Consider the following 13,128-nt stretch of genomic DNA (forward strand, 5'->3'; position numbering starts at 1 on the left):
GACATAGAAAAAAGAAAGAAAACAGGAACTTACCAATCCGCCGGGCGCCAGGACCCAGCAGACTCCTCCCTCCCGCAGCTATCACTGAATATCGACGTCAGTGACAAGCTGCTGCGGGAGAGAGGAGGCTGCTGGGTCCCGGCGCCCGGCGGATTGGTAAGTTCCTGTTTTCTTTCTTTTTTCTATGGCTGGCGCCTGGCGTGGGGCAGAGTGAGAGGGATCGTAGCAGAGGAGGGAAACAGAGAGCAGAGGAGAAGGACAGATGGCAGAGGAGGGGGACAGAGAGCAGAGGAGGGGGACAGAGGGCAGAGGAGGGGGACAGATGGCAGAGGAGGAGGACAGAGGGCAGAGGAGGGGGGCAGAGGAGGGGGACAGAGGGCAGAGGAGGGGGACAGAGGGCAGAGGAAGGGGACAGAGAGCAGAGGAGGGGGACAGAGGGCAGAGGAGGGGGACAGAGGGCAGAGGAGGGGGACAGAGAGCAGAGGAAGGGGACAGAGAGCAGAGGAGGGGGACAGAGAGCAGAGGAGGGGGACAGAGAGCAGAGGAAGGGGACAGATGGCAGAGGAGGGGGACAGAGAGCAGAGGAGGGGGACAGAGGGCAGAGGAGGGGGCAGAGAAGGGGGACAGATGGCAGAGGAGGGGGACAGAGGGCAGAGGAGGGGGGCAGAGGAGGGGGACAGATGGCAGAGGAGGGGGGCAGAGAGCAGAGGAGGGGGACAGAGAGCAGAGGAGGGGGACAGAGGGCAGAGGAGGAGGGCAGAGGAGGGGGTCAGAGGGCAGAGGAGGGGGACAGAGGGCAGAGGAGGGGGCAGAGAAGGGGGACAGAGGGCAGAGGAGGGGGACAGCGTGAGAGAGGGCAGAGGAGGGGGACAGCGTGAGAGAGGGCAGAGGAGGGGGACAGCGTGAGAGAGGGCAGAGGAGGGGGACAGCGTGAGAGAGGGCAGAGGAGTGGGCAGCGTGAGAGAGGGCAGAGGAGAGGACAGCGTGACAGAGGGCAGAGGAGGGGGCCAGCATGACAGAGGGCAGAGGAGGAGACAGCGTCACAGAGGGCAGAGGAGGAGACAGCGTCACAGAGGGCAGAGGGGGCAACGTGAGAGAGGGCAGTGTGCCTGGATGCAGAGGGGGCAGAGTGTCTGGATGCAGAGGGGCATTTTTGCATACAACTAAATAAGTATTTCTGTCGTGACCTAAATACTTATTACAATTTTTTGACCCAACTACTTCTAAAACAGGACTGCTCAGTAATTATTTTAGAGGGGTGCCTTGCAAAAATTTGGAGATTCTAAGGGTGCCGCCAACTGAAAAAGTTTGAGAACCACTAGTGTGTTCTCTGTGATTCTTTGTGAATTTACAAAGCCCAGGGAGGCTAATGCTACATGTGTATGTGATTTAAGTATGAAACATTAATAAGTGGTTTTGGTGAACATAAGGACACCATAATAAATCCTTTGTGTTTGCAGAAAAGTTGTATTCATTGCTAAGTAACTAAGGTGACGCCAGTTAGGGCCAGCTGTTCAGATTGTTGTATCTGAGACAGGCTGGGCGTTCGTGACAACCCTAAACCACTGAGAATTCAGTGCATGACATGTGCCAGCGTTAAAACAGAATTCCCACCTTCAGGTTTTATCAGGACTCATCAGTGATGGATAGGGTTTTCTGTTGAGTAAATGAACTGCTATAGAGACAGACTCACTTAAACAATACAAGTTTTAGTAAGAGTTTTAAGCTGCCCTCTAAAAATATGTGTGTGGGAGGAGACTATGTGTTTTCAAACCAAATAGGGACCACCACCATGTATAAGCCATTCCACCCTTTCCCTCATTTAAAAAAAAAATACATTTTCCTTTCATCAGTGAAAAATTGTTGGTGCTCATGCACTTAATCTACACTTACCCAGGGATACCTTTGATCTGGCCAACGACTACATGTTCTCTTTTAAATTAACTTTGCAATTCATTCAACAGTAGTTTTTATTACATGAATCTATAGAAAGTGTAATAATTGTGAAAAGCTGAGCTTGAGAAAGTATTTATGATTTAAGCAACTTTTTCCATTTTATTGATACAAATAAAAGTAAAACTACACATTAGTTTTCAGGGCCAGGGCAATGAATAGACACACCAAAAAGTAACATAAGCACATAAAAGCATCCTTACAAGCTCACAAACACATCAAACACACACTACTCAGTGACCAGAAAACAAAATTGTTCCCCAGTAGTCTATGACTTCCACATAATAGGTCTCATTCTCAGCACAAAATGGCCAAGGAACAAAACCGTCTACGATTTTCCTAGATTTCCGCCAAAGCACAAGATGGCGGTCTTTACAGAGGAGCAGCTGTTTTCACCAACCCAAATGAGGAGTTAGGTAGTGTGAGGGTGTTCCTTGCCAAGTACGGAGTAAGTACACCATTCTGTCCAATGAAACTAAAGCCATTTAGAATAGAGGATCCGCAGCTGTTTCAGTGTGATATTGTGGATTTTTTTATTGGCACACAGCCATTAATGAAACTCTTTTGGGACAAAGCGTAAGCGTGCAGACAACAGCATTAGACATACATAGGCATCCTTACAAATGCTACAGATCAAACACACATTGTTCATTGACTTGAAAGCAACATTAATGTATAGAACAGTTGTAGACCCTAGGCGGATATACAATGGCGGCATAAAAAATAATAAATAAGCATTTATTGTGGTAGACAATAGGTAAAAGAGTTGCAGCTCTATAATGTAATTCCAGAATGCAATCAGGAATATTTGTAAACAAAATTAATCTTCTGGCTTAACCTGTCTTCGTATATAGGTACAGAAACATTGGCATGCAGGCACTCTATTGGTGCTGAAATAAAATAGTGCCTGCATGCCAATGTTTCTGTACCTATATACAAAGACAGGTTACCCGAGACATTTGTGTTCAAATATTCCTGATTGCATTATGGAATTACATTATAGAGGTGCAACCCTTTTACCTATTGTCTACCACAATTAATGCTTATTTATTATTTTTTATGTCGCCTTTGTATATGCGCCATGGGTCTACAACTGTTCTATCTTCATTTAGGGTTGAGCTACCCTTTATTCCCCCTTCCCCTTTTCCCGATCCCAAGAGGCTGCATGCTATTCACACTACACCATAGGGAGTGCTGAACTCTCACTCCAACTTTAAACATTACTGTATAGACTGGCATGTTTCTAACCTGGAATTAGTAACTAATGCAATTAGTGTAGAAGAGTACAAAGTCTGACATTTTACATTGATATAGTGGAGTTGTACCCAGAAACTCTACCTACACCCATTTTTCATTGGAGAGTTGAAATCTCCTTCCAATGACCTTGGTCAACTAGGTAGCATAGCTGGGTAGATAGTGGATTGCTGGGCAGATTAGGACAGTGGTCAATATTGTCCTGATTTTTTTAATTAAAGGCATTGAGGGAGCCCCTTCACTAATGTAATGAATAAACTAACGTGCATTCCAGGTTGAAGAGGGTACACAGTGTAATTTGGATCTAATAACTGCTGACATGCCAACACTACAGCTTATATTGTTAGTATTTAGTGGACATCCATTCCAAGTTGAAAACAAAATGTAAATAGAAGAAAACAATTATATTTTTAGAAAAAAAAATAATTGAAAAATTCAAAAAGATGTAATAAAAATTTAAATATAAAAACACTGCTAACTTCATTTCATCCCTAGACATTTCCTCAACAGAATAGACACGTCACGCATTGTGTGTGGCATTCCTGTATTCTGGATCAGTGTCACTTAATTCTTGCAAAAATACACAAATTAAATACAGAATGAAGTTATCACTAATCCTTGAAAAAGATGGCAGGCCTCCAACCCACTCTTTTCCCAACTTAGAATTTGTCAAGAATTGTATTGTTCCCATGTGCTGTCAGTGGGGGAAAGCTAAACCCTAAAAAATCAATAAATATATTTGCTATCCCCATACATAGGATAAACATCTGGGGTAGCATTACCTGTCAACATTACCTACCTATTGTAAAATGCCCCAAACCCACCCAGATCTGACCAAACTGTACCCATTTCCTTAACAGTCCAACTTTCTGCTGGCTGGTATGCATGAATTGTGAGAAAGCAACTATGGGAAGATCATGGAAAGATGTATTTCCATTTTTTAACCTCTTTTAGTCAAAATAATGCCTATAAATAAAAAGATTTATATCAGTTTGCTCAAAAAAAACCTAAATATATGTTCTGACAACAAAAACAATATAATATTCATTTGGGTAGACCATACTTGCCGGCTTTTAAAATCCCCCTCTTGGAGGGGAGGTGAGCTAACAAATGCAGGACGGGGTGTGGCCCCAGCCCTTGCTATGAAATACCAAAAGTCACAGCAATGCAAAGCAGAGGGCGGGGCTTGATGATATGGATCGTGTCATTAAGCGGTGCCTCCACCAAGACTCGGGAGGATGCCTATACTTCCTGGAGGACTCCCAGAAATATCGGGAGCCTCCCGGAAATTCAGGGAGAGTAGGCAAGTATGGGGTAGACTAAGAAATATGCTGGAACAATTGAGATTTCTTTATCACCTCCAAAGTAGCGACTAGACAACACAAAGGTATCCTTTTGCAGACTTTATTTTTCAGACAGTGACAGCAAGGCACATATGAAGTATTATGGTAGCTGGTGTGTTTTTCTCTCTGTCTTAACCAGCAACTCAGCTCCGCATTTGTACATTTCCAAGAACATATATAGAAAATATGAGCCACCTAACAAGACACATAGCTTTCTACTAAAAAAGGGGTAAATTCAGCATACACAGTAAATCAACAAAATTCTTAAAAAATAGAACAATTCCTCCCTTTTACTTTAGGCAATATATCCACTTTTTTAAGCCCGCAGTTTAGTAAATATACCCCCAAGAGAGTTTGGGGAAAAAAATTAAGAGGGTTAAAGAATGAGTGTGTTTGGGAATCTTCTTGGTAGCTACAACAAACAGAATGTGTAAAGTTTTATTATTTTACATCATTGATCTGCACCCACATAAATGTTTTAGTTTTGGAAAGCATATCTTTTAAAATAGTAAATTATCTTCTTTTAGCCATAATGTCAAGCTAAAAGAAAATAACGCAGACAAAGGTTAACCTGTAGCTCTTAAGCTGAATGCCCATTATGAGACTTTTAGCTCCACAACACACAGCTATAAATACACGTTTGCTTTTTTCCTACTTTGTTAAAAATACTTGTAATAAAGATTGCTGTTTTGAATGCGACTTCGCAAAGCATGTAGGGATATGTAGTCTTCTAAGTCTATCTGCTCCGGTTTTCAGGTCAGAGACGCCTCTTTTAGTGAAGTTAGCGGCACTAGGACATACGTTCCCTGTCCTCCGAGGTGAGGGAGGCTCCTGTTACTGCCTACCCGACTGAGTGATCACTGAGCACCGCTGCGGGCTCACGTTGTGTTCTCAGCCTTATGGCTGAAAGCAACTTCCTCACTGAAGTCTGGTAAATAATGCGATGTGTTTGTTCTGCTATTGTCTCATAGCGATCAGTTTCCTGTGAAGGACTGAACTCTGATTGGCTGCAGGAGTTCAGTGCCGAACTGAAAGTGGTCTGGTACCCAAGTAGGAGCCTAGATGGTAAGTCGTAAAACTGGGCTACTAGGGACTAGGCTGTATCTGGGATTTGTATGGCAACACTGGGCAACCAGGTTTAGGTAATATATGGCAATACTGGGCCAACAAGTTTGGGCAATATTTGGCAACAGTGTGCCATCATGGACTGGGAAAAGAATTGCCACACTAGACCCCCAGGGTCTGTTCTCTGAATTGTATAGTGAGTCAGTTAGGACTGGCCAATATATTTGCACATTGTGTCAGCAGAGAATTGGCTCCATATTGTACACAGAGCCATTGTAGGCTGGGCCATATATTGACACACTGGACCACCATGGAATGGTAACCAGGGCCTGGACAATATATGGCCACATTAGGCTTGCAGAGAATGGGCAAATTACGGACACACTGGACCATCAGGGAATGGGCTCTATACTGTACAAAGAGCCACCAAAGACTGTATAAAAGCACACTGGGCCACTGAGAAATTGGCTCTGCATTGTACACTGATCCAATAAAGGCTTAGCAGTATATGGGCCCACTGGGCAAATTTGTGGCACCAATGCATTGTGGGCTCTGTTTCGTGGGCTGCCACGAGGGACCGGGGTTTGTAAGGTATAATGGCCACCAGGCAATTGGCTCTACATGGTATACTAATGGGACTGAGTTCTTTGGTACAGTCAGTGAATTGACTACATTGACCATTGGGGAAAAGTCTCTTCTTTGTTTTTACATTGGTACCGCATAAACCAATAAGATGCCCATTTTCCCCTTCAGGCACGTTTCTCCCTCTTGACAGGTTTGGAATATTGGCATATCTGATGGAGTCATTGCTTTCTATCTCTGCCTAGTACATATGCACTAAGGTGTAACAGTCCAGTGTATCAGGTAGCCGTGTCTGTCGTCCTAGTTGTACATCACCCCGATAATTAATGGACACCAGTCACCAGCCAATATAACTAACTTGTGCTTGTTATTAGATGTACACACCCAGTAACTACAATTTGCTTTGCCTCCCTGTAGTGGGGAAATGTGCATAGGGTTCTGTCTATATGTTGTTTTAGTCAGGCGGGTAACACTCAATTTCTTGACCCATAGTAGCAGTTTTTGGGGGGGGGACTGCTATGCTGGTCCATCTACTGCAGTGAAGTCCACTGAAGAGCAAGGGAAAGTGGTGACCTCCATGGCAGATGGATAAGCGTTACCACAAATATGGTAGGAGGTGCCCTTTTGACCACAGAGTCTCCAGCATTGGTCAGATACATTGGTGTAACTGTGATGCAGATGTTCCAGGACCAGATACCAGTGGCTGTAGATTTTAAAAACGTTTTCTTTGATTACAACATTTATGGAACATTTAGATCCTTTGGGAGGCAAAAAAAAGAGTAAATTTGATCCTGAACAAACCATGTTACAATACAATGGGTGCAAATGAGTTTATTATTTTACATGTAAGGAAATACTGGCTGCTTTTACATGCAGCACAAAAATACTTGATAGCTTTATTCCAACACTGAAATTTAAAGGAGATCTATGATATGCCCTACCCCAACTATAACTCCCCACATTTTACATTTACCTCCCCATTCAATGTAACATTGTTTTGCGAAGGTGTAAGTTACACCTATTTTTTATTTATTTTTTTGCTATGCTGTCTTTAATGATTCAGGCCCTTTGAATCTAATTTTATCCCATGTGACCATATCTAACTTGTTTACCAAGTCTGTTCCAATCAGATTTTTGAGTCTCAACCACCTGGTATCCAGTGTCAGATGTGTGTGATAAAGAAGAAAAATGTCACCTATATTTTTCTGAGAGTAAGTGCAAGTTATTTCAATTGCGCTTAGTTTTCTCAAAGTTTGTACATTTAAAATAGAAGATGTGACATGTAGAATTTGTAGGTATTGGAAAAAGTTCTTGTTAGGAATACAATATTTTTCCTGTAGATCTGTAAAAATAGAGATACCAACCCCCAAGTGTTACCCCGTTCTCCGTTGATATATATATATATATATATATATATATATATATATATATATGCCATCTCTTTGCAATTTTCTGCTTTAAAAAGACCTAATAGAAATCACACTGTATGCATATAAATAGTGTTGCTAGGGTCCAGGCCGCCATGGGGCTTAAGATAAAGGGTAGTCTCCAGGGAATCTTTGTGTGAGTCTGGACATTTTTTCTTGTCAGAGTGCTGCTGTTGCCCTGCGCTTGATGTAGAAGGCTCAGTGTCTGTGGCTCTCTGCTGTGATCACCAACACTGGGATCTAGTTGACGGCTAAGAATGCTCTGAGCATTACAGTTAAACTTGCTCAGAGGACGGGGGTCATTTCTCTAGTAGGCTCATGGGTGGCACTAGTATGGGTGGGCTAGTTCACAGAGGGGAACTGATGTATGATCAGTGGAGTGAGGGGGAGGGGTTTGATAATAGTGGATGGAGTAGGATGGCAGGTTAATGATAGAATGACAGAGCTATTAATGGTGTATAATAGGGGGATTAAGGATGATTGATGCAGAGGCTACTGATGGAGGCTTGAGGTTGATTGTGGATGAGCGCGTTAACATGAATGATTGAGTCAATGATGACACTGGTTGGGGGGCTAATTATTATGATTATAAAGATTAAGAGGGATGATGGGGGCAGGGTTATGATAATGAGGGGGACACGATAGAAGGATTATTTGGAAAGGAGTAAGGGAACAATGGGATGTAGAAGGGGATTTTTTGAGCAATGATGATGCTGAGGAGGGGGATGAATGAGATTAAGACATGAGAGGGAGCATAGAGAATGTAATATAAAAATGGCAATATATAATATGATATACCCTTGTATACAGGTAAATGATATACCATTGCATGAAGATAACTGTTAATAAAAGATTATTTTTTACCAAATTAGATCTCAGACTATAAAAGGTTTTGGTCACTAGGGCAGTTATTTTTTTATTGAAGCACTGTTATATTTAAATTATGATATCTCTAGTGATTGTACAGGTGCTCAAAATAGCTGTCCCTACAGGTGATGGTCAGATCTATTGATGGGAAAGGACTAAGTATACACTTAATAGGTGACAATGAACACTGTCTTGGTCCTTATACTTTCCATCTTGAGTTTTAGATTTTCTTTTGAACTTCACTTTCTTACAAAATGTCATTGTTTTAGGTTCTCTGCACATGTTTGTATAGACAAATTCCTGTACTGGCGTCAAAAAATGTTTGTTTGTGCAGCTTGTAAATGTATATCAGCATCCAGACTGTGAGTTAGTTGTTTACGGCTTTGTGCCGTTGGTATGTATGTATAGTCAGTTGTATCTGAAAGACTAACAAAATTCTTGTGCAATAAGAAATGAGTTTTCTAGTATTCCTCTTTGGTATCTCTCAACTCCTCCACAATCATGACAAGATTTACCATACCCCTAGACCGTCCCAGTCAATATTAGATTATGTCCCAGTGACAAATGGCTAAGTCATGCCCCTTTTTGACTCCCATAATTGGGCCTTTGAAAATCAGGTTTGTTAGGTGTATTCTTTCTGTCCAGTTGTAATATTGGGAGGTATTAAATTATACTCAATATCCTCAGGTTGTCTATTTCCTCAGTTTTAAAGAAGACCTCACATGTTACCATATGGGAAGATTTTAATAAAAACTGCTGCGTTGTTAAAAGTGCTATAAACAATCAGACAAATGTTTTAATTTTATAAACCGTAATAGAACACAAACCACATCAGTTTAACAGGAGCCTGAAATAGCCCCTCGACTATTTAACTCTTACTCTGTGCCATCCTACTCACCACCATTATCCTTCTCATATTATAACACTGCTACTAACTACCATAATCACATGAGTGGACAGATTACTGCCTCATAAAAGATAAGTACACTCATGGAAATCTTTGTTCATCACTGAACATTCTTACTACACATCAGTTAGTTATGAGCCTCACATCAATACTCTGATCTGTTAGGGGACCCTGCTCCTTCCGCTGTCCACATGTAGCATGTTGCTTGCCTCCATTTTCTATATCCTCACAGCGCTCGTGTAGATCTGCCCTCCCTAACATAATCACTGCCTGCCACAAGATTAGTACACTAATCTCCTGAATTACTCTAGTTGCACTGAGCACTCTGATTGAATACAGGTTTTTCTATCCCCTCCCACTTGAAGGGCACACAAGTATGAGCTGGAGGTGGAGATTGATAAATGGGTGCTCAGAGTAGTGAAACACACTTATAAATCAGCTCACTAACCTCTGTGCTTACTCTTGGGCAATCTGCTCCTGAGTGGTCTTTACATTAGTTAAGTAGACAATTGGTGGAGAGAAAGGGTAGAGAAGATTAGACAGCAGGGACTATTTACTCCTTGGAATCAATGACTGTCATAGCAAATCATTAGATTGTGTTCTTCTAAAAAAAAGTACTATATGTATTATCAATTGTATTATCAATTGCTGACTGAATTTTAGGGGTTACATTTGCCCTCTGCACCAATTTTCAGCAAGACATGTAGTCTTTCCATCTATTGTCTGATATGTCACAGGAGATGTGGTTCAGGGTATGTTCCACAGTATGTTTGTGTACAGCAGCTACTGTAAGTAGAGGAGCTGAAAGATAAATTATTATTATCGTTTATTTGTTAGGCGCCACAAGGTTTCCGCAGCGCCGTACACGTTACAAACAGTACACTATACAGGGTAAAACAGTACAGAACAATAAACACAAAGTACCAGTACTTCAGAAACTCCAGGCAAGCAAATACAGTAGAGACGGAGCAGAAGAACAGGTGTGGAGACAGGAGGGGAGAGGGGCCCTGCTCATACGAGCTTACATCCTAAGGGAGGGTAAACAAAATCAGGCACAGAAGGGAGCAAGTGAAGCAAAGGGGAGAGAAGAAAGGGGCCAGGGGAGAAACAGAAGAGGTGAGAGGTTAAGTGGATAGTTGGTAGGCCTTAAGGAACAGGTGAGTTTTAAGTGCCCGCTTGAAGGAGCACAGATTGGGTGAGAGACGGATAAACAGGCATGCTTTGGTCATATGGTAATGCACTTTGTCGTTATAAACCAGCACTGTTTTTTACCCATTTATTTTGAGTAGGCTTAAAAAATGCAGGCGCGTGGCAGCTGAGGGTGACTACAAATAGCTACTTTAAGCATGACCTTAAAATTTGTACATTTTGGAGGCAGTGGCATAGTTTGGAAAGTCATTGTACAGTATTAGAGAAGAATGTTTCATGTGTTTCAGAATAACCTTGTGCTGCATATGAAGTGCAGTTTTCATTACTGCAGAATAGCTTGTATTGTTCTACAGTCAGTATAAAAATGGATGTGTCTAGGTTGTATTACATTTCATTTAGCCACTGCAGGATGGAATAAAATCATCTTGTGAATATAGTTTTACTGGACAAAAATATTTGTCACAGGCTCTCTTAAATTTTGAGACACATTAATAATATTTAACTGTGTATATACATTTCTTCTTTTGTACCCTATGTTGGTTAATGTCAGTACTTGACCTGCAGTAGCTTCTAGTAGCTAAGCTCTGACACACTCTGCATTACAAGTACATGTTTTGGCAGGTACTTCTTGTCTAAGTTCAAACATCTTTGGGTGAAATCAATGGATATTTATTTCTCCCAGAAGTAAAATCCCTCAAGAGATTCACCATTCCCTTTGGATTCAAATATGGTAATCGGAATAAGTAATAAGCTGCCATAGGGCATCTACCTCGTCATTCTATAGTTCATTTAATGAATACAACCCTTCAGGGTAGAGTTGAGGGACAGAGCTTTGGGCTACATTCTGGATGGCATTCCCCTGTGTTGCAACACTGTGAACAGGTCCTCAGAGTAAGTGGATCATATTTAGTTACAGATAAATACATTTGTCATTCTGTCCCTCTTTAAGCTTCCCTCTTTCATTGATGTAATGGTGGATTTCTTCAACCTTCTACTTATTGACTTGGCAAGTGTGTGACCTCTTGAATGTCAGAAAGGTCAAGAAAAATACATGATGTAAAAAGTCTTGTGTATACATAACATGTGCAATGCTAAGGGGGGGAATTCAATTGTGAGTGAGGTGCCCCCGCATGTAAGTCTATTAAACAAGCTAAATGTCTGGGAAGTTATTCAATTCCACCACCTGCAATTTTTCAGGCACGTGAGCATAGCAGGAATTGATTTGCTCACGTGGCATTCGTGTGTATCATAAACGTGTTGGGCACTTGGCTCAGAATTGAGTACCCCATAAAAATGATTTTAGTGTCATTTGTACTGCACTACAGTGTAGGTTGAGGCACTAAAATATACTCAGATATTGCCATACTTGCCAACTCTCCCGGAATGTCTTGGAGACTCCCGAAATTCGGGTAGGTCTCCCGGGAGAGCAGGCAGGTATCCCGAAAACAGCAACTTGCTGTCAAAATCACACGATTCACTGTGAATCGCGTAATTTTGGCCCCACCTCCCACGACCCCCTTTTTTGATGCAGGGGTGGGGCCAAAATGCCGCGATTCACCCTCCAACCACGCCCCCCTGTCCGGGATCTCCCGGAATGAAGTTTTAAAAGGTTGGCAAGTATGGATATTACTAAAGTGTCTCCATGTTTATTCATTTTAATTGAGGACATTTTATTTGCTACAATTTGCTACACATCAATCTATTCTTACAGCGCTTGTCATGGATCTCTAGGTTGCTTGCAATGTACTTGAGGTGTTTAAGGCCCAGTTGATATATTTTAATATATAAATTGACAATGTGCTACAAACAAAATCACTGTAACAGCATAAAGCAACAACCTTGACATTGTGTACAGTAATGGCACTCAACAATACAGTAGTTACATTTGTTCCGTTTGTGGTGGGTAGATAAACAAATATCCAGTTCTCTGTTAGCATTTGTTTTTTGAATGAAAGAATGTGACTGTCAGTTTGTATGCATTGAATGTTTCAGAACAAAAACTGTTTTCTTTGAGTTGTAGTACAGTAATGCTAAATGGCACAGACTCCCATGTCACTCCCACCAGAGATGCTGATAGAATTTTAATGAAGCAATGTCAGCAGCTATACTCTAGCACCCAGGTTCCACTACCAGATGTTCTCTTCTGCAGAATAAAGACACGTATTCTATCTCTTCAGTGCTGCCTCTCTAAGCACTACTTGGCTGAACTGTTAACCAAAGTCTGTCTGCTGTAAAGATAACAAGTGACAAAATATTAAATTAGTGTTGTCCAACTTTTTCATGGTGTGAGCCAAAGGTAATGTATGACTTTCCAGCTGTTGTCGAGGCAAACACTCCAGTGTGACTAGAGTTTATCAGTACATGCTGGAGCTTGTAGTTCAGCAACTACCAGGGAGCCACTGTTATAGAGAATCCACACTAGTTATAAACTATTTATATATGACATCCTAAACTACAGTGATATACCATTATGAGGCTGAAGCAGCTCACAAGACCCTTAAAAGCAATTAATCTCTTGTTATATATTTAAATAAATTAGTTTTCCACGATACATTTATCAGTGGATTGAAGCTTTATTTGA

The 13,128-nt window shown here is 41.6% G+C and overlaps 1 protein-coding gene across 5 annotated transcripts in view; it reads left to right on the forward strand.

Moving 5' to 3' along the window:
- Window positions 1-5,300: 5,300 nt before the first annotated feature.
- The window catches only part of RHBDD1 (rhomboid domain containing 1), an 80,102-nt gene continuing 72,274 nt past the window's right edge, over window positions 5,301-13,128 (forward strand). The window contains exon 1 of one of the 5 annotated variants that reach the window (XM_075201951.1): window positions 5,301-5,615. The gene's annotated coding sequence lies outside the window, so the exon portion shown is untranslated. Of the gene's footprint in view, window positions 5,616-6,686; window positions 6,807-13,128 lie in introns of those variants that run through there. The other 4 variants (XM_075201952.1, XM_075201955.1, XM_075201954.1 and 1 more) reach the window with 4 other exon arrangements.

Source organism: Mixophyes fleayi, chromosome 3 (genome assembly GCF_038048845.1).
Source record: "Mixophyes fleayi isolate aMixFle1 chromosome 3, aMixFle1.hap1, whole genome shotgun sequence".
Taxonomy (NCBI): Eukaryota; Metazoa; Chordata; class Amphibia; order Anura; family Limnodynastidae; genus Mixophyes; species Mixophyes fleayi.